Source organism: Rhinatrema bivittatum, chromosome 1 (assembly GCF_901001135.1).
Source record: "Rhinatrema bivittatum chromosome 1, aRhiBiv1.1, whole genome shotgun sequence".
Classification (NCBI taxonomy): Eukaryota; Metazoa; Chordata; class Amphibia; order Gymnophiona; family Rhinatrematidae; genus Rhinatrema; species Rhinatrema bivittatum.
The window spans coordinates 496,241,621-496,258,394 of record NC_042615.1 but is presented as its reverse complement, the minus strand read 5'-3'; the positions used below and the strand labels follow the sequence as shown (position 1 = coordinate 496,258,394).

General features: G+C 47.0%; 1 protein-coding gene across 1 annotated transcript in view; it reads left to right on the top strand.

Moving 5' to 3' along the window:
- Positions 1 to 16,774, top strand: part of HAUS6 (HAUS augmin like complex subunit 6) — a 345,826-nt gene that overhangs the window by 201,910 nt on the left and 127,142 nt on the right. The window lies entirely within an intron of this gene.

Here is a 16,774-nt window from a genome sequence, read left to right as displayed (position 1 = left end):
GGCTCAAGCTAGTCTGCGGGAACGGTTTCAGGTGGCAGAGCAGTAATGGAACCGGGAGCTGCCACCTTAGCTGATGTGGGCTGTGACCTTGTGCGCATTTCCGCCAGAGGGATTACTTCCGTGATAGCTAGGCATCAGCTATGCCTGCGAAATTGGTCGGCAGAGACCATTTCCAAGTCCAGTCTCACTAAGTTGCCTTTTAAGGGTAGTGAATTGGAGAAGAATGCAAATAGATGGGGGGAAGCTTAGGTCCCTCGTTGTTTGGAAGATAAGAAGCTGGCTTCATGTTTTTTTTCGGGGAAGTGGCCGCTTTTGAGACTACAGGTAATTTCATCTTTATAGGGAGGCTTCCTCTCAAAGATCTCGTCCTTTCACCCCAGAAGGCCTTGGAAAGTTGTGGGCTTTGGAAGTGGAGCCTCTCTATTTTTTTCAGTGAATGTTTGCAGATTCACCTGCTGGTGCAAAAGATAGGAGTCTCTCACTTTTATGACAGGTGGGCTCAGATCACGTCTGACCAGTGGGTCCTGGAAGTGATTTGGGATGGCTATGCTCTAGAATTCCTTCACATTCTTCCCCTCAGAAGAGGATGGCATCTGAGTCTACCTTAAGGAGGCTATTGGACTTGCGGGAATAGAAATTATGGCCTTCATCACAAGAAAATACAGGCTGCTGTTCCATCTATTTTGTCATACCCAAGAAAGAGGGATTCTTCCAACTCATCCTGGTTTTCAAACGAGTCAATTGTCATTTGATGGTCACTCAGTTCCAAATGGAGATGGTGCATTCCATAATAATGGCAGTACAATTAGGGGAATACCTCGTGTCTCTGGATTTGACAGAAGCATATCTGCATATTCCCATTTGCCGGGAATATAAATGGTTCCTGCGGTTTGCCATTCTGGAACATCATTACCAGTTTCAGGCTCTGCCTTTCGGGCTGGCCACTGCACCCAAGATCTTCTCCAAGGTCATGGCGGTGATAGCGGAAAGCTTGCACAAGGATGGCATCCTAGTTTACCCATATCTGGGTGTCTGGATGATTTCAGCCAAGAGCTTGAAGGAGAGCCTCCAGGCTTCTTGCAGGGTGGTCTCCTTACTGCACGAGCTAGGCTGGGTTTAATGTTCTTCCCCACTGGCCTTCTCGACACTTCTGTAAATAGTTATACTCTTGTAAAAATGATATTGTTAAGCTTCGTATTTTATTCATAAGTCGTGAATCGTTGCATTGTTACCCTATCTATATACTCTCATGTTCTTTGTTGCACTGTAAAGCACTTGTTGCTGATTTTCGTTTTAATGTGAACCGATGATGTTCCCAACGTTCATCAGTATATAAAAACTACTAAATAAATAACTTGGCCAAGAGCAATTTACAGCCATCTGTCACTGGATTATCTCAGCGTTCTTTTCAGTTCGAAATAGGGAAGAGACTTTCTGCCAGAGAATCACATTCAGGAGTTGATTGCTCAAGTTCAAGCCCTGAGAAAGAACTAATTGCCCAACAGTGTGATCTCATCTTCAGGTCCTGAGTTTTTGATGTCTGCCACTTTGGAGATTGTTCTCTGGGTGAGGGTGCATATGCGGCCTTTTCCACGCATATTGCTTTCCTGGTGGAGTCCGCAGTCGCAGGACTATGTGGTGAGACTTCACTTACCATTGGATGTGAGCATCCAATTGCAGTGGTTGTTGCAGGTGGATCATCTCAGGAAGGAAGTTTCCTTGGAAATATCGGATTGGTTAATGCCCATGATGGATGCAAGCCTCCTGGGTTAGGGTGGCTAGCTGTCAAGAGTTACTGGTGCAAGGTTACTGGAATGCTAAGGAATGGCAGTGGAGCATTAATCGATTGGAAGCACGGGCAGTATGGGTGATGTGCTTGCGCATTGCCAAGTGTCCGGAGGCTCAGGCAGACAGGGTAATGTTGAACAATGCAGACTTTGGCCTACATCAATTAGGGCGGATCCAGAAGCTAACAGGTGTTGGAGGAGATAGATGCACTCATGATATGGGCAGAGCAACATCCGCTAGACATATCTATCTCCCACGTTGCTGGAAAAGACAATGTAAGAGCCGACTTTCTAAGCAGGAAGAGCTTGGACCCAGGAAAGTGGGAACAAGTTCACCTTGTTCACCTCCACCATGGAGCATTATCAACTAATCAGACTTCCAGACAGATTTAGTAACCTCTAAGTACCACATCAGATGCCGCTCGACATCCAAGATACACAAAAGACGATACGGTCATCTCTGTCCCAATCCAACATGGGCAGGGAAATAGACTGATTCAAATGATAGTCCAAAACCTTCTGAACAAGGCACCCTTCAATTTTTTTCCCTCCCTTTTCCTGAGCCTTGTTTCTATGCTTTGTTCCTGCATGTTAGTTATATATTAAAAAAAAAAGCAGAATGGTGTGCAGAGGGTCTTCAGGCTGAGGCAGGAGAAGTAAGAGAGGAAGTAATGGCATCTCCTCGGTAACGTGGGAAGCACTCAGTAGTTTGTACTGGGAGGGGGAAGCCTCTGCAAATTTTATGGGGAGGAGAGGGAGAAGAGAGGGCAGCACATGCAGTTGTCTGCCCTAGGGAGAGCTGTGTTGGTAGGATTGTCTGCAGGCCATTCCTGCCAGCATGCTTGTTGCCACTGTTATGAGAATAATGGCTATATTGAAACCATGAGAAGGGCATAGTGTAAACCAGAGGCTTCTGATTCTGGCGTTCTTAGAAGCTGCAGCATTCTGGTCTATGGCTTCTCTAGTTGGAATTCAAGAGGAGCAGCTCTCATTTCTTTAGATGGAGATGTGATTCCTTCCTCTTCCAACAGGATTTGTGAAATGTTTGCATCAGACCATTTTCTCTAGGGCATAATGAAGATCTGGGTTTCTCCTTCATGGGCCCCCTGCTCCCCGTAAACTACTTCTGGGCATGCAGAGCAAAAGAATGAGAAAAGAGGCAGGGTTGGGAGGGGAAAAAGTCCTGCAGTTTCAGATCTATCACCTGTTGACCTTAAGGTTTTAAGGGAAAGTGGCAGTGAGGGAGAATAGAGGAATGCACTCTAGGTGCAAAGAGGAACTTTCTCCCATAGTTTCACAGTTGCTAAAGAATGTTGGACATAGCGAGGGAAAAGAATAGGATAGGAGTCTTAACTCAGAAGACTACCCTATAATGTTGAGTTTAAGGAAAACATTTAGTGTTTCCATAGCATAGATAAGGATATGATCACTGTGTAATGGGTATCCCAGAGTTAAATGTTAAAGGGGGTAAAAACTGGTGAGGCTGTATCCCCTCCTGGCTTAGAAAGAGGAAAAGCTGGCATTTCCTCAAGTGGATGTACTCATTTATGCTGTCACTAGGAGGACCACTATTCCTGTGGAAGGGGGCCTGTCCCTCATGGATGCTCAGGATAGGAATATAGAGGCATAAAAAAAGATATGCCATCCTGGGTTAGACCAAGGATCCATCTAGCTCAGTATCCTGTCTTCAACAGTGGCCAGTCCAAGTCACAAGTACCTGTCAAGTACCCAAACATTAAATAGATCCTATGCTACTAATGCCAGCAACAAGCAGTGGCTATTCCCTATTGATTAATAGCAGTTTGACTTCTCCTCCCGGAACATATCCAAACCTTTTTTTTTAAAACCTATTTATACTAGCTGCCTTAAGCACATCTGCTGACAATGAATTCCAGAGCATACTGTGTGTTGGGTAAAAAAAACTTTTTACGATTTGTTTTAAATGTGCTAATTGCTAACTTCATGGAGTGTTCTCTAGTCCTGGTATTACCCGAAAGAGTAAGTAACTGATTCTCATTATCCGTTCGAGACTTTCATGATTTTGTAGACCTTTATATCCCCCATAGCCAGGCTAAACAGCCCTAACCTCTTTAGCCTTTCCTCATAGGGGAGCCATCACATGCCTTTTATCATTTTGCTTGTCCTTCTCCAGTGCAACTATCTTTTTTGAGATGTGATCAGAATTACATACAGTATTCAAGTTGCGTTCTAACCATTGAGCAATAGAGGCATTATGACATCCTCAGTTTTATTTGCCATTCCCTTCCTAATAATTCCTAACTTTGCTGCTTTGACCATCGCAGCACACTAAGCTGACAATTCCAATGTAATACCAACTGACACCCAAAAGCTGTGCTTAAGTGATCTTTTAAGGCTGCTGGTTTGGTGCTATAGACTGCTGTGCACAGCAGTGTTGCTAGGGCAGGAAAGTGTTTGTTTCAACTCATACAAGAAAGTTCCTTGGAATATTGGGGGGACTGTCTTGGAGGATGCAATTCAGATGGAATAGCAGGTGTCCTTTTTGGCAAATGCCTCGTATGAATTGATCTGGGCTTTGGCTAGGAGTGTGGCCTCCATTTGCTGTGGCTACAGACCTGGTCAGCAGTTTTAATTTCCAAGGAAAGGTGGAACCAAACATTCCTTCTTGGGAAATATTTTTGGAGAAGATTCAGAAAAACTGTGATAGTATAGGGGGAATTGAAAGTCCTCAGATTGCCTGAAGATAAGCCTAAGAGGATTGTCATAACCAGATCTGGCTTTGAGCTGCTTTAGGGATTCCAAGCATGTGAAGCCAGGAAAGTGGTTACATGGCCAGCTGTCTAGACCCTTTTTAGATTCCAGTCCTTTCGCACCTCCAAGAAGGAAGGTTAAAAATGGAGTCTTGGGGTGGTCTGGAAGTTCTTGGACCTTCAGATGAAGGTGTGGTAGACCATTCTCCGGTACAAAGACTAGACAGGAAGTTGTCGGCCACATAAATGTCGTTCTTGTGGCTGCTACCTATAGGGACAGTGGTTCTGATCCTGTACTCTCAATGGAGTCAGTATTTTCTTTGTGCAAAGTAGAGGATACCTTTTTGCCCTATTCTGGACCTGAAACAGCTCAACAAGGCTCTGAATGTGTTCTACTTTAGGAGTGAGACTCTGAAATTGGTTATATTGGCAGTGCAACAAGGAGAATTCTTAATCTCATTAGATCTGATGGAGACGTATCTGCATATTGGGATATCTTTGCCTTGCAGTGATGGGGGGGGGCGCATCTTAAGTTGTTTCAGGTTCTCCTTTTTGGATTGGTTAAGACTCCATGATCTTTTTCCAAGGTTATGGTTATGTGGGAAGTTTAATGATGGAATATTATATACCCTTGTAGTTTATCCCACTTGGAGAATGGATAGCTTGGGTGATGAATATCAACAACAGTGACATCTACTCTGGCTCAAATGTAAAGACCCCGAGATAATGCGTACATGTATGTAATTTATTGAAAGTAAACTTGTACAAGTTTCTTGTTGCTGATTTATATAGATGAATATATATATGAATATATATATTTTTTTTTTCTCAATTTTAGTTTCCCATAACATATGCCAAGCTAGTACCTAACTGCCCAGGTTCTTCCCATTACCCACTTACAAAATGAGGTGTCTCTTACTGTGGCCAGTGATCCAATGCCCTTCAAATGCCTCTCCGATGCTGGGGTCTCGTTCTCTCTTCAGCGTAATCTGCTCCTCTGGTCTTGGACGTTGGGACTGACTGTTTTGCTGCCAAAATGCTAGGCCCAGCCCTAGTCCTTTTATAATGCTTTCCATGTAACGAACAGCAAGATTACATGTCTATTAATTCATTAGTTGGGCCTGAACACAAACCTACACCCCTTTAAATGTCAGGGTGCCCAATTTGTTCCAGGTTATTTGAGTCAAAAGAGACCAAATGGTTCATTGTTACGTTAAATGTATGTTTGATTTCTTCTCAATATGGACTGCATTCGATTGGCCCACTTGCCATTTGATGTCTCTCATTAGAACTGTTTTGCAGCATCACCAGCCGATCAATATCTGGCAATTAATTCATCTCTGATCTCAGCCCAATGGCTGTTTGCCCAGTTCCAAATCTGCTGTATGTTTACCTTTAATAAGTGTCCACTTATAGCAAACAAGTTGCAGTAAAAAACAAACAAACCCTGGAATTATTACAAAATTGTCTTTAAGAATGGAAAGTCCCAAAAATAGTCTTGGTTTTAGAGAGAGGCCATAAAAAAAAAAGTCAGGATTTTAAGGGCTTTTGGTTCATAAATGGGACACCTCAGTGCTTCCTTTTCTTCCTCTCTTTCCTATCAATTATTTAATCTCCCCCTAAAACTTACCATAACAATTATGGTAGCAGCCCTGAACAGAGAAGGTATTCTCACAGGGCAAGCAGGATGATAGTCCTCATATATGGGTGACATCATCAGAATGGAGCCCAATCACGGAACACTTGTCAAAGCTTCTAGAACTTTGACTGGCACCTACTGGGCATGCCCAGCATGGCACTAACCCTGAATCCAGCAGGGGGGGTCCCCCTTTAGTCTTTTTTTTTCTGTGCAGCAGTAGCCACGTGGGTTAAGGAGCTCTCTAGAGATTCCTGACAGGAATTTTCCTCACGGAACTTCTTTCAAAAATTTCAAAACATTTACTCCTTTGGGGTCCCCCTATCGATTCCGTAGTCCACGGTCGTAAGGTAAGGCTTTACCCTCATTTGCGGTCGATTCCCGTTGAGTTTTCCCTTCAGGGCTTACTGGCCATCAACTGCACAGCAGCTAAATTTTTGTCGAAGCCATGGCATCGGGTTTTCGTCGGTGCCCCAATTGTCCTCTGACAATGTCCATCACAGAACCACATAGGGTTTGTGTATTATGTTTGGGGTCTGACCATGACATCCTAACTTGCACCAAATGTGCCCAAATGACACCGAAGGGCCGTAAGGCCCGCTCAGAGAAGATGGAGTTCCTTTTTCAGGCAAAGCCACCGACTCCATCGAGTGCTTCGAAATCGTTGACCTCTCGCCAGCAGCGGGACACCAGTGCTGTCCACCCGGCAACGACCACTCCGAAGGCGTCAACTTCAGCTCCCGAGAAGGACAGAGGAGAGCATCGTGAAAAGCGTAGACTGTCATCGGAAGGCTCAGTCCACTGATCCAGGCAAGCCATCGGCGTCGACAGAGCCACCGACTAAGAAATCCCGTCCAGAGAAGGCCCCATCCTCTGCGACTGGGTCACCGAGGCATTCCCCCACCTTCATTGGTGCTGGGAGCCGCGACTCCACTTTCACCGGTGGACCCTCCGGCCATGCCAATACTGCCTCCTACTCCGGAGCTGGGATTGCACGCCCCAGGCTTCCGTGAGGAATTGGATCGGATGATCCAAGAGGCCATTGGAAAGGCACTGCAGGGCTTCCAACCTCCATCGACGCTGGCACCGATGTCAGTTCCAGTTGCCGACCCGATTCCCATGGAGCTCGCACCGCTACTGGGCAGGCTGGATGTGTTGATAGGTGCCCTTCCACCGGTGGAACCGAGGACACCGGTATGTCCAACGTCTTCCACCCTGATTCCTTTGTCATCGGAGGACGAAGAAACACCGAGATCGGAACCTATGCCCGGGCCGTCTGGGATCCTGCCTCCATCGATGCAGTCGGTGCCTCCATCGATGCCGTCTGTGCCTAGGCCTGATCCTTTGGGGAATTGCACCATTTCTTGCCTCTGGAGATCCTATGAGAGCCAGTGATCAACCTTACGATCCTTGGACCCATGATTCTTCCCAGGATACTGATGACCTGCCTTCTCCCCTGAGGAGAAAAGACATTCTCCTACAGAGGACCTGTCCTTTATTAATTTTATAAAGGAAATGTCTGAAACCATACCATTCCAGCTTCAGACAGAAAAGATTCCAGGCACAAGATGCTGGAAGTACTCCAATTTGTAGATGCACCCAAGGAGATTATGTCCATACCTGTTCATGAAGTCCTTATTGACTTACTAAAGAGGAATTGGAAACATCCAGGCTCTGTACCACCGGTGAATTGAAAAACAGATGTCACCTACCTGGTACAAACAGCCCCTGGTTTTCAAAAACCACAGCTGGATCACCACTCTGTGGTTGTGGAGTCGGCCCAGAAAAAGGCACGTCGTTCTAAGCCTCATTTTTCCATACCTCCAGGGAAGGAACAGAGGTTCCTGGATGCACTTCGCTTATTATTTCTCGCATTGCTTCATACCAGTTATACATGACCCAGTATAACAGAGACCTTTTTAAGAAGATCCAGGATTTCTCTGAGTCTTTACCCGACCAGCTTCAGGATCAACTTCAATGCCCTGGCTCAGAAGAGTCTAGATTCTGGCAAGCATGAGGTCCGAGCTGCGTATGACATTTTTGACACTGCTTCTAGAGTGTCTGCAGCGGGGGGATTAGTGCACGGAGGTGGGCCTGGTTAAAGTCCTCCGTTCTAAGACCAGAGGTACAGAACCGGTTAGCTGACCTGCCCTGTGCTGGATATAATCTCTTCGGGGATAAAATCCAGGAGACCGTAGCACAGCTTAAAGACCACCACGAGACGCTGTGCCAGCTTTCTTCGGTGCCTTCTGAATTCCCGTCCACCTCTAAGATGACATTCAGAAGGGACTCTAAGCGGCCGTCCTTCAAGCCACAGAGATGTTATCCTCCTGCTACTCAATGTCGCCCCTCCAGACCTTACCAGAAAGATCAGGCCAGACAATCCCGGCCTCAGAAGACTCAGCCAGCTCCTCAGCTACTGGATTTTGACTCCTCACTGGAGAGCATATGCCAACCTCCTCTACCATCTGTAGCCATCGGCGGTCGGTTGTGCCACTTCACCAGCATATGGCACACGATCACTTCAGATCAGTGGGTACTCGCTGTAGTGACTCAAGGTTTACCACCTCAACTTCCTGACTGTACCGGTGGACTCCCCACCTCGGCTGACGTGGGGATCTTCCAACCACTCCTCTCTTCTGGAGGAGGAGGTTTCAACCCTCCTCAAATCCGGGGCGATAGAACCAGTGCCCCTCTCTCAGCAGGGGCAGGGGTTCTATTCCCGGTATTTCCTCATTCCAAAAAAGTCAAGTGGTATTTGTCCAATCCTGGACCTACGAGCCTTAAACACAGGTATCACCAAAAGGAAAAGTTCAGGATGGTAACCTTGGGCTCTCTACTTCCTCTTCTACAAAGAGAAGATTGGCTTTGCTCTCTAGATCTTCAGGACGCGTACACACACATCTCAATCACGCTGTCTCATCGCAAGTTCCTTCGATTCCTAGTCGGCCCCTGACACTTCCAGTACCAGGTACTGCCGTTCGGCCTAGCATCCGCACCTCGAGTCTTCACCAAGTGCCTCATAGTGGTCGCGGCCTACCTGAAGTGTCAAGGGGTCCATGTCTACCCTTATCTCGACGATTGGCTGATAAGGGCTCCAACTCAGAGAGATGCATTAGCCTCCTTACGTCTGACTCTCCATACATCGCTGTCTCTCGGGTTTCTGATCAACTATCCCAAATCCAAGTTAGTTCCATCTCAAACCCTATCTTTCATAGGGGCCGACTTGGACACCGTGCAGGTGAAAGCATGCCTCCCTCAAGATCAAGCTCCTACTCTCATGTCCCTAGCGCAAGGCCTCCAGGTTCGAGATTACACAACAGCTCGTCATTTCCTCATTTGCTGGGTCACATGACATCCTCGGAACATGTCACTCCGATGGCACGCCTCGTCATGAGTGATGCAGTGGACCATGAAGTCCCAGTGGGCTCAGGCTTATTGTCCAAGTTACCAAGCAGCTCCGCCTGTCGCTTGCCTGGTGGATGTAACACTCCAATCTCCTTCAAGGTCTTCCTTTTCAGGTTCCAGAGCCTCAAATTACCTTGACAACGGACGCTTCCAATCTAGGGTTGGGGTGTTCATGTCGACAACCTGCAGACTCTGGGAATCTGGTCTCCAGAGGAAGCCAAACATAAGATAAACTTCCTGGAACTTCGGGCGATCAGATATGCCCTCAGCCTTTCAGGATTGCCTCTCAAACAAGGCCATCCTGATCAGACTGACAACCAGGTGGCGATGTGGTACATCAACAAGCAAGGGGGAACAGGCTCCTACCTTCTGTGTCAGGAGGCTGCACAGATATGGGCGTGGGCTCTTTCCCACTCGATGTACCTCAGGGCAACCTACTTGGTGGGTGTGGGCAATGTTCTGGCGGACAAGTTGAGTCTAACCTTTCAACCGCACAAATGGTCTCTCGACCCAACGGTAGCGGACACAATCTTCCAGTGTTGGGGTTATTGCCACATAGACCTCTTCGCGTTCATCCACAACCGCAAAATACAGAACTTCTGCTCACTTGCTCGCAGCCGCCACTCACAGCCGAGGGACGCTTTTGCCCTCTCATGGGCCAGCAGTCTCCTCTACGCGTACCCTCCACTTCCACTCATCTCGAAGACTCTCGTGAAGTTACGGAGGGACAAGGGCTTAATGATTCTGACAGCCCCTCACTGGCCACGCCAGGCCTTGTTTCCAATCCTCCAGGACCTCTCAGTACACCGATGCATCCCTCTGGGGAAGGATCCGCTTCTGATAACTCAGAATGACGGGTGCCTCCGCCACCCCAACCTCCAGTCCTGTCTCTGACGGCCTGGATGTTGAAAGGTTAATACTCCAATCCCTTAACCTTTCTTAGTCTTTGTCCCGAGTCCTTGTAGCTTCACAAAAGCCTTCCACAAGACTATCTTATTGTTCTAAATGGAAGAGGTTTACAGTCTGGTGCATGGCCATGTCCATAGACCCACTGCGAATCTCCTGGACTATCTCTGGCACCTATCAGTCAGGCCTGAAAACATCCTCTGTACCAGGTGCATGTCAGTGCGGTGGCCGCATTCCACAATGGCGTGGGGGATGTTTCTATTTCGACACAACCCTTAGTAGCACGCTTCATGAGAGGCTTACTCCACCTAAAACCTCCACTGTGTCCTCCGGTCCCCGCTTGGGACCTTAACATGGTTTTAGGACGGCTCATGAAACCTCCGTTTGAGCCTCTCCACTCCTGCGATCTCCGCTATCTCACGTGGAAAGTAACCTTTCTTCTCGCTGTCACATCCGCTCGCAGAGTTAGTGAGTTGCAGGCATTAGTCACCTACCAGCCTTACACTAAAATTCTACATGACAGGGTAGTTCTCCGCACCCACCCTAAATTTTTATCAAAGGTGGTGTCGGAATTTCATCTTAATCAATCCATCATCCGACCTACTTTTTTTCCCAGGCCCCATTCAAACCCAGGGGAGCAGGCTCTCTACATTCCTTGGACTGTAAATGTGCCCTAGCTTTCTATCTAGAGCGCATGTCAGCCCACAAGAAATCCACTCAATTATTTGTTTCTTTTGATACTATCAAATTGGGAAATCCAGTGGGAAAACAGACCCTCTCCTCCTGGTTGGCAGACTGTATCTCCTTTTGCTACCAGCAAGCAGGCATTTCGCTACAAGACCGTGTAAAAGCACACTCTATCAGAGCCATGGCGACCCCAGTGGCACACCTCCGTTCGGTGACGCTTACTGACATCTGTAAGGCTGCTACCTGGATCTCTCTCCATACGTTCACAGCCCATTATTGCTTGGACAATTTAGGACATAAAATGTTCCAAAGTTCCATGCTCTTGTCAAGAATTGCCTCATACCAATTGTACATGATGCAATACCAGAGAAATTTGTGGAAGCAGATTCAAGAATTATCAGAAACTCTTCCACAACAGCATCAAGACACCTTCAGTTCCATCATACACAAAGGTCTTGGGAAGCACGAGATACGTGCGGTCTACGACTCATTCAAGACATCCTCCAGAATGGCAGGGACTGGCGTTAGTGCCAGAAGATGGGCATGGTTGAAGGCATCCGACCTCAGGCCTGGGGAACACCGTGATCTGGGTCATCATAGACAGTTTCTCCAAGATCACAAATATGTTAGTTATCAAAGTTTTTCTTCTTTATCTCTCACTGTTCAATTATTGATTATTCCTATCATTTCGCTCTCGTCTACCCTCTCTCCTTCTCGCTGCTCTTTCTCCTACCCCCATCTCACCTTTTTCTTGCCTGCTCCTCCTTACCCCTTCCTGTTCATTGTAATTTTCTGCCTGCTTCAGTTTTTTGTAAACCGGTGTGATGTGTGTCCACAAACATCGGTATAGTAAAAGTTCATAAATAAATAAGATGGCCCGTTTCATACCTTTGCCTAACCTGCCTTCTGCTCCCGAACTGGGGCGCCCCTTCTTAACCCACATCTTTCGCCTCCATGGGCTTCCTCAGGAGATCGTGTCGGTCAGAGGCCCACAATTTGCGGCAAAGTACTGGATGCCGCAAGTTTAACATCACCCTAAACTTAACCTCTGCTTATCACACTCGGGCGAGCAGCCAGTCTGAATGAACAAACCAGTCCCTAAAGGCCTTTCTTTGGTCCTACGTAAACGACCAGCAGGACATCTGGGCAGATCTCCTCCCATGGGCAGAATTTGCGCATAACACCCACGTTGCAGCCGCCACAGGGAGCTCTCCGTTCCACGTCGTCTATGGCCGGCAGCCCCGTCTGCCGCTTCCAGTTCCTCTGAATGTGCCATCTCCGGCAGCTCAAGCAACAACCCAGTCAATTCAGCACCTCTGGGAACAAGTTACACAGAGATTGGGGCAGGCTGCCGAAAGGGCAAGGAAGATTGCTGATGCCCATCACCGCACTGTTCCCACGTTCCTTCCTGGCCAGAAGATATGGCTTAGCACCAAACATATCCAACTTGGTTTACCTTCCCAGAGGTTGGCTCTGAAATATGTGGACCCTTTCCCAGTTTTGTGGCGAGTGGGGGCAGTCACATATCAGCTTCGGCTACCCGCCAGCTTAGGCATTCACAACACGTTCTACATCTCGCTCCTCAAGCCTCTTGTCATAACTTGGCCTTCATGATGACTGCCACCTCCAACCCAAGTCTCCGCAGAACCGGAAGCATGCTTCCAAGTGAAGGAGGTTGTAAATGTCCGTGAAAGGAGAGGGCGCTGGGAGTATCTCCTGTCATGGGAGTGGTTCAGACCCGAAGAAAACTCATGGGAATCTTCTCACAAAATTCTGGACAAGGAGCTTCTGCGAAACTTCTATCAAGCGCACCCTGAGAAGCCTAGGCCGATGAGGGGGAGGGTACTGTTGCGCGCCCCGGCCGCGCTAGGGCTGCGACCGGCCCTGCTCAACTTCCAAACCCAGCCTTGACTGCTCCCCCGGTCTGTCCCGCGGTCGTCCCTAGCCGTCTGTGCCCTCGGGCTCCTAGCTCATCAGCCTCCTCTACTCCGGACTTGGTACCCTCCTGCTCCGGTGCTCTGTGTCCCGCGCGGCGCGGAGAGGCCCGTGCCACACCTTCCTACAGTCGGCCCCTAGGCGCGCACCCATGCACAGGACCGACCTTTAAAGGCGCTGCAGCGGGAAACCGCCCCGTGGCACCCAGCGATAATGTCACCTGAGCCCTGCTTAAAAGGCAGGGTTCAGCCCTCCAGTCCTTGCCTTGGCAAACGGGTTGTCACCTTGTGTGTGCTAGTTGCGTCCTTGTTCCTGAGTTCCTGTGCTTGTTCCAGTGTTCCCGCGTCTGTTCTTGTGTTCCTGTTCTTGTTCCTGTGTTCCAGCGCCTGTTCCTGTGTTCTTCTGTTCCTGAGCTTGTCCCACGTTCTGCAACCCAGGTTGAACCTTCCTGAACTGATACCTGGTACTGATCTCTGCTTTTCTCCGACCACGCTTGGACTAATACCTGGCACTGACCTCTGCTTGCCTGACCACGCTTGGATTGATACCTGGAACTGACCTTTGCTCGCCTCTGACCACGCTTGAACTGATACCTGGAACTGACCCTTGCTTTGGCTGACCATCCTCAGTCAGATATCCTGGCTTTAACCCTTGCGCTACATTCAGACACTCTTTGCTTCTCGTGAGACCACCAGACCCACCAGCCTTGACGCTGTATGCGGCCTTCTTTGAGCTAGACCACTAGATGCTGCCTACTCTGCCCAGAAGAGCTTCAGTTTCCTGCCTTGTACCAGTGGTCTCCAGTACTCTGTTCCGGTCTAGCTCGCCTGTTCGCAGTTAGCTGTGCACTTCTGCTCCTTGTGGGCAGCCCAGGAATCCAAGGGCTCAACCCACGGAGTCCCCGGGCCGTTATTTGTGAGGCTCCAGTTTGCCTCTGTCTTCTTGGGTGCTCCGCCTCCTGGCAGTAGGCGTCCTCTGAGATCTCTCAGAGGGCCGTACCAATCCTGCGCCAGGCCAAGGGTCCACCTCCAGCGCAACATATAGCGAAGATGGCATGGGCACCAAATTAAATAACACTTATGGAATCACAGGAGGACTCAGACTGTGGTTTAAAGGGGCATCTATGGGGCAGAATAACTGTGTCACCATTAAACGATAAAGGACAGGCACTACATTTTCCACAAGGGTAATGTCCCCTCTGGGACATATGTACCAAAGGAGATGACATGGTAGAGTGAACCAGCTGGTCTCTTAGGTTGCGAGCACGGGAAAGAGCAAAGGTAGGACCTTCCTGAAACACTGAATGTAAGATGTTCCAATGTGTCAGTATACTTTTACGTACCTTCCATGTGTCAGGTGTAAAAGATAAAACACATACCAAATTAGACTTCTCGCATGAACACTCTGCAATAAAAGGTCCCGACTGGCCTAGTGGCCCCTCTTAAGGGACTGTTTCAAGACCTTGCTAGGATAGCCCCTGTCTATAAACCTGCTATACATATCGGTCGCCTTGTGGTAATATTCAGTAGTAGAAGAACACAACTTTCTTAATCACATACTGTCCCACAGGAAAATTTTGTTTAAATTTCAAAGGATGGCAACTGTCGAAGTGTAGCAACGTTTTTCAGTCTCCTTTCTAAAGATGGAAAAATGAAAACATTCCTCCTCATATTTTATGGCTGTATCAATGTGTCACTCACAGTGGAGGTAAATTGCAAATTATGGTCCTGAGTGTTCAACCATATTAAAAAAACAATTCAGATCAATAGGACTGCCTGGCCACATTAAAATGTCATCAATATAACACTTCCAAAGAATTATATTATCCCTAAACTGACAATGAATTAATATTTGCTCTTCAAAACAACCCATATAGAGGTTGGCAGTGTCAGGGGCTATTGAAGCCCCCATAGCCACTCCTTTTATTTGTTGAAAAAAAAATCTCCCTAGGGGTGGTTAGAATAACAACTAGATCCCTGCCGGGTACCCACTGATTTTTTGGTCGGCCTCATGACCTTAGCTCAGATAATAGAAGGACCAGGGGGCATTCCATGAAGTTAGCAGATTGCTCATTTAAAACAAATTGAAGAAAATTCTTTTTCACTCCACGCATAGTTAAGCTCTGGAATTCATTGCCAGAGGATGTGGTTACATCATTTAGTTTAACTGAGTTTAAAAAAGGTTTAGATATGTTCCTAGAAGAAATATCCATAAACTGCTATTACGGTAATTAATAAGCAATAGTAGCTTGTGATTTATCTAATGTTTGGGTACTTACCAGGTTTACTTGTGACTTGGATTGGCCACTGTTGGAAACAGGATACTGGGCTTGATGGACCCTTGGTCTGATATGGCTTTTCTTATGTTCTTCCTTTCCCTTCTCCCCTTTCTTGAAACCACTCTCCAACTGAGAGCACAAGGACTGTATATAATGTGTGCAGGTGCCATTCCACCCTACTTCAACAATTCAATTTAGCTAACGAGATAATGAACATGAATATTTTGCCAATAAAACACTGGTAGTATTTCCCTGGTCTGCATATCTTACCAGTGGAGTCTTCCTGGAAAACCATGATTGAGAAAGAGAAAAAAAACCTACTATACAACATTTGTCAAAACATCTGGGTGAGGATTTCTATTCCGCTCAACCCTGAGAATATTTCCATATTTCTCAAATGACTAGTAAGTCCACAGCTAGAGAATTTTAAGTGCTGAATCTCCAATTCAATAGGGCCATCTCCAGTATGACCTACGAGGCTCTAAAACATCTTGCCGCGAGATTCATGTAGTTGGAAAAGTCAGAATCGTACTTGAATCAATCTGGGGCCATCTCCAGCATGACCTTTGGGGGACCCCACTGGAGCAGTAATAGTGTCTGTTGATATCGTCTATTGTATTAAAGTCAACACTGTTCAAATTCTAAGAAACCTTGCAACGCAAGCATCTAAAAAAACCTGTCAGCCTGAATGACAGCCTTCCGATTACCCAAAAACTGCTTGATCTTACAGAAAGACCTTTATAAAGTGTCCAAAAGCCATTTTGCTTTCTCAACATGGTCAAAGATTTGAACGGTGCCATCATGCCAATTCCGAAGATGTGCTGAGTATTGTAATGCAAACCTGATTTATTTCTGTGCCAGTTATATGAACACTGGATTAAACTCTCTGCATTTGGCTGATACTTGAAGTGAGTAATCTTGAAACAATAGGATCTTGATATTTTAACTCTCATCTTTCAAAATTTTTGCATTATCAATTGCTTATGCGCAAAATTTAAAAATTTTCATTAAGGTTACGCATGGAAGGTTTCTCCTTCACGCTTGCTGCCCAAACAGTGCACTCGTTTGATCTGTGTAGTCTTTCAATTCTGGGAGAATCAAAATATCTGGGAGCCAACTTTCTAGAAATGTTGGCAAGTTTTGTTCTGAAAAGCTCTCTGGCAGACTGATAATCGATATTTCGGCAGGAACGATTTTCTAGATCGCCCAGATTTTCCTCCTACTATTTTATCATCTTTTCCATGGCAACAATTCTTCCTTTATGGGCTACTGCCTCATCTTCGATACTTGAAACCCTTCCCTTGACATTCTCAATTCTCAGGTTCAATTCCGAAAGGGACAATTTCAGATCAGCTATCTATTCCAAGATCGAGGAGAGTTTATCGCTTAAAGCCGTTACTACCACCGT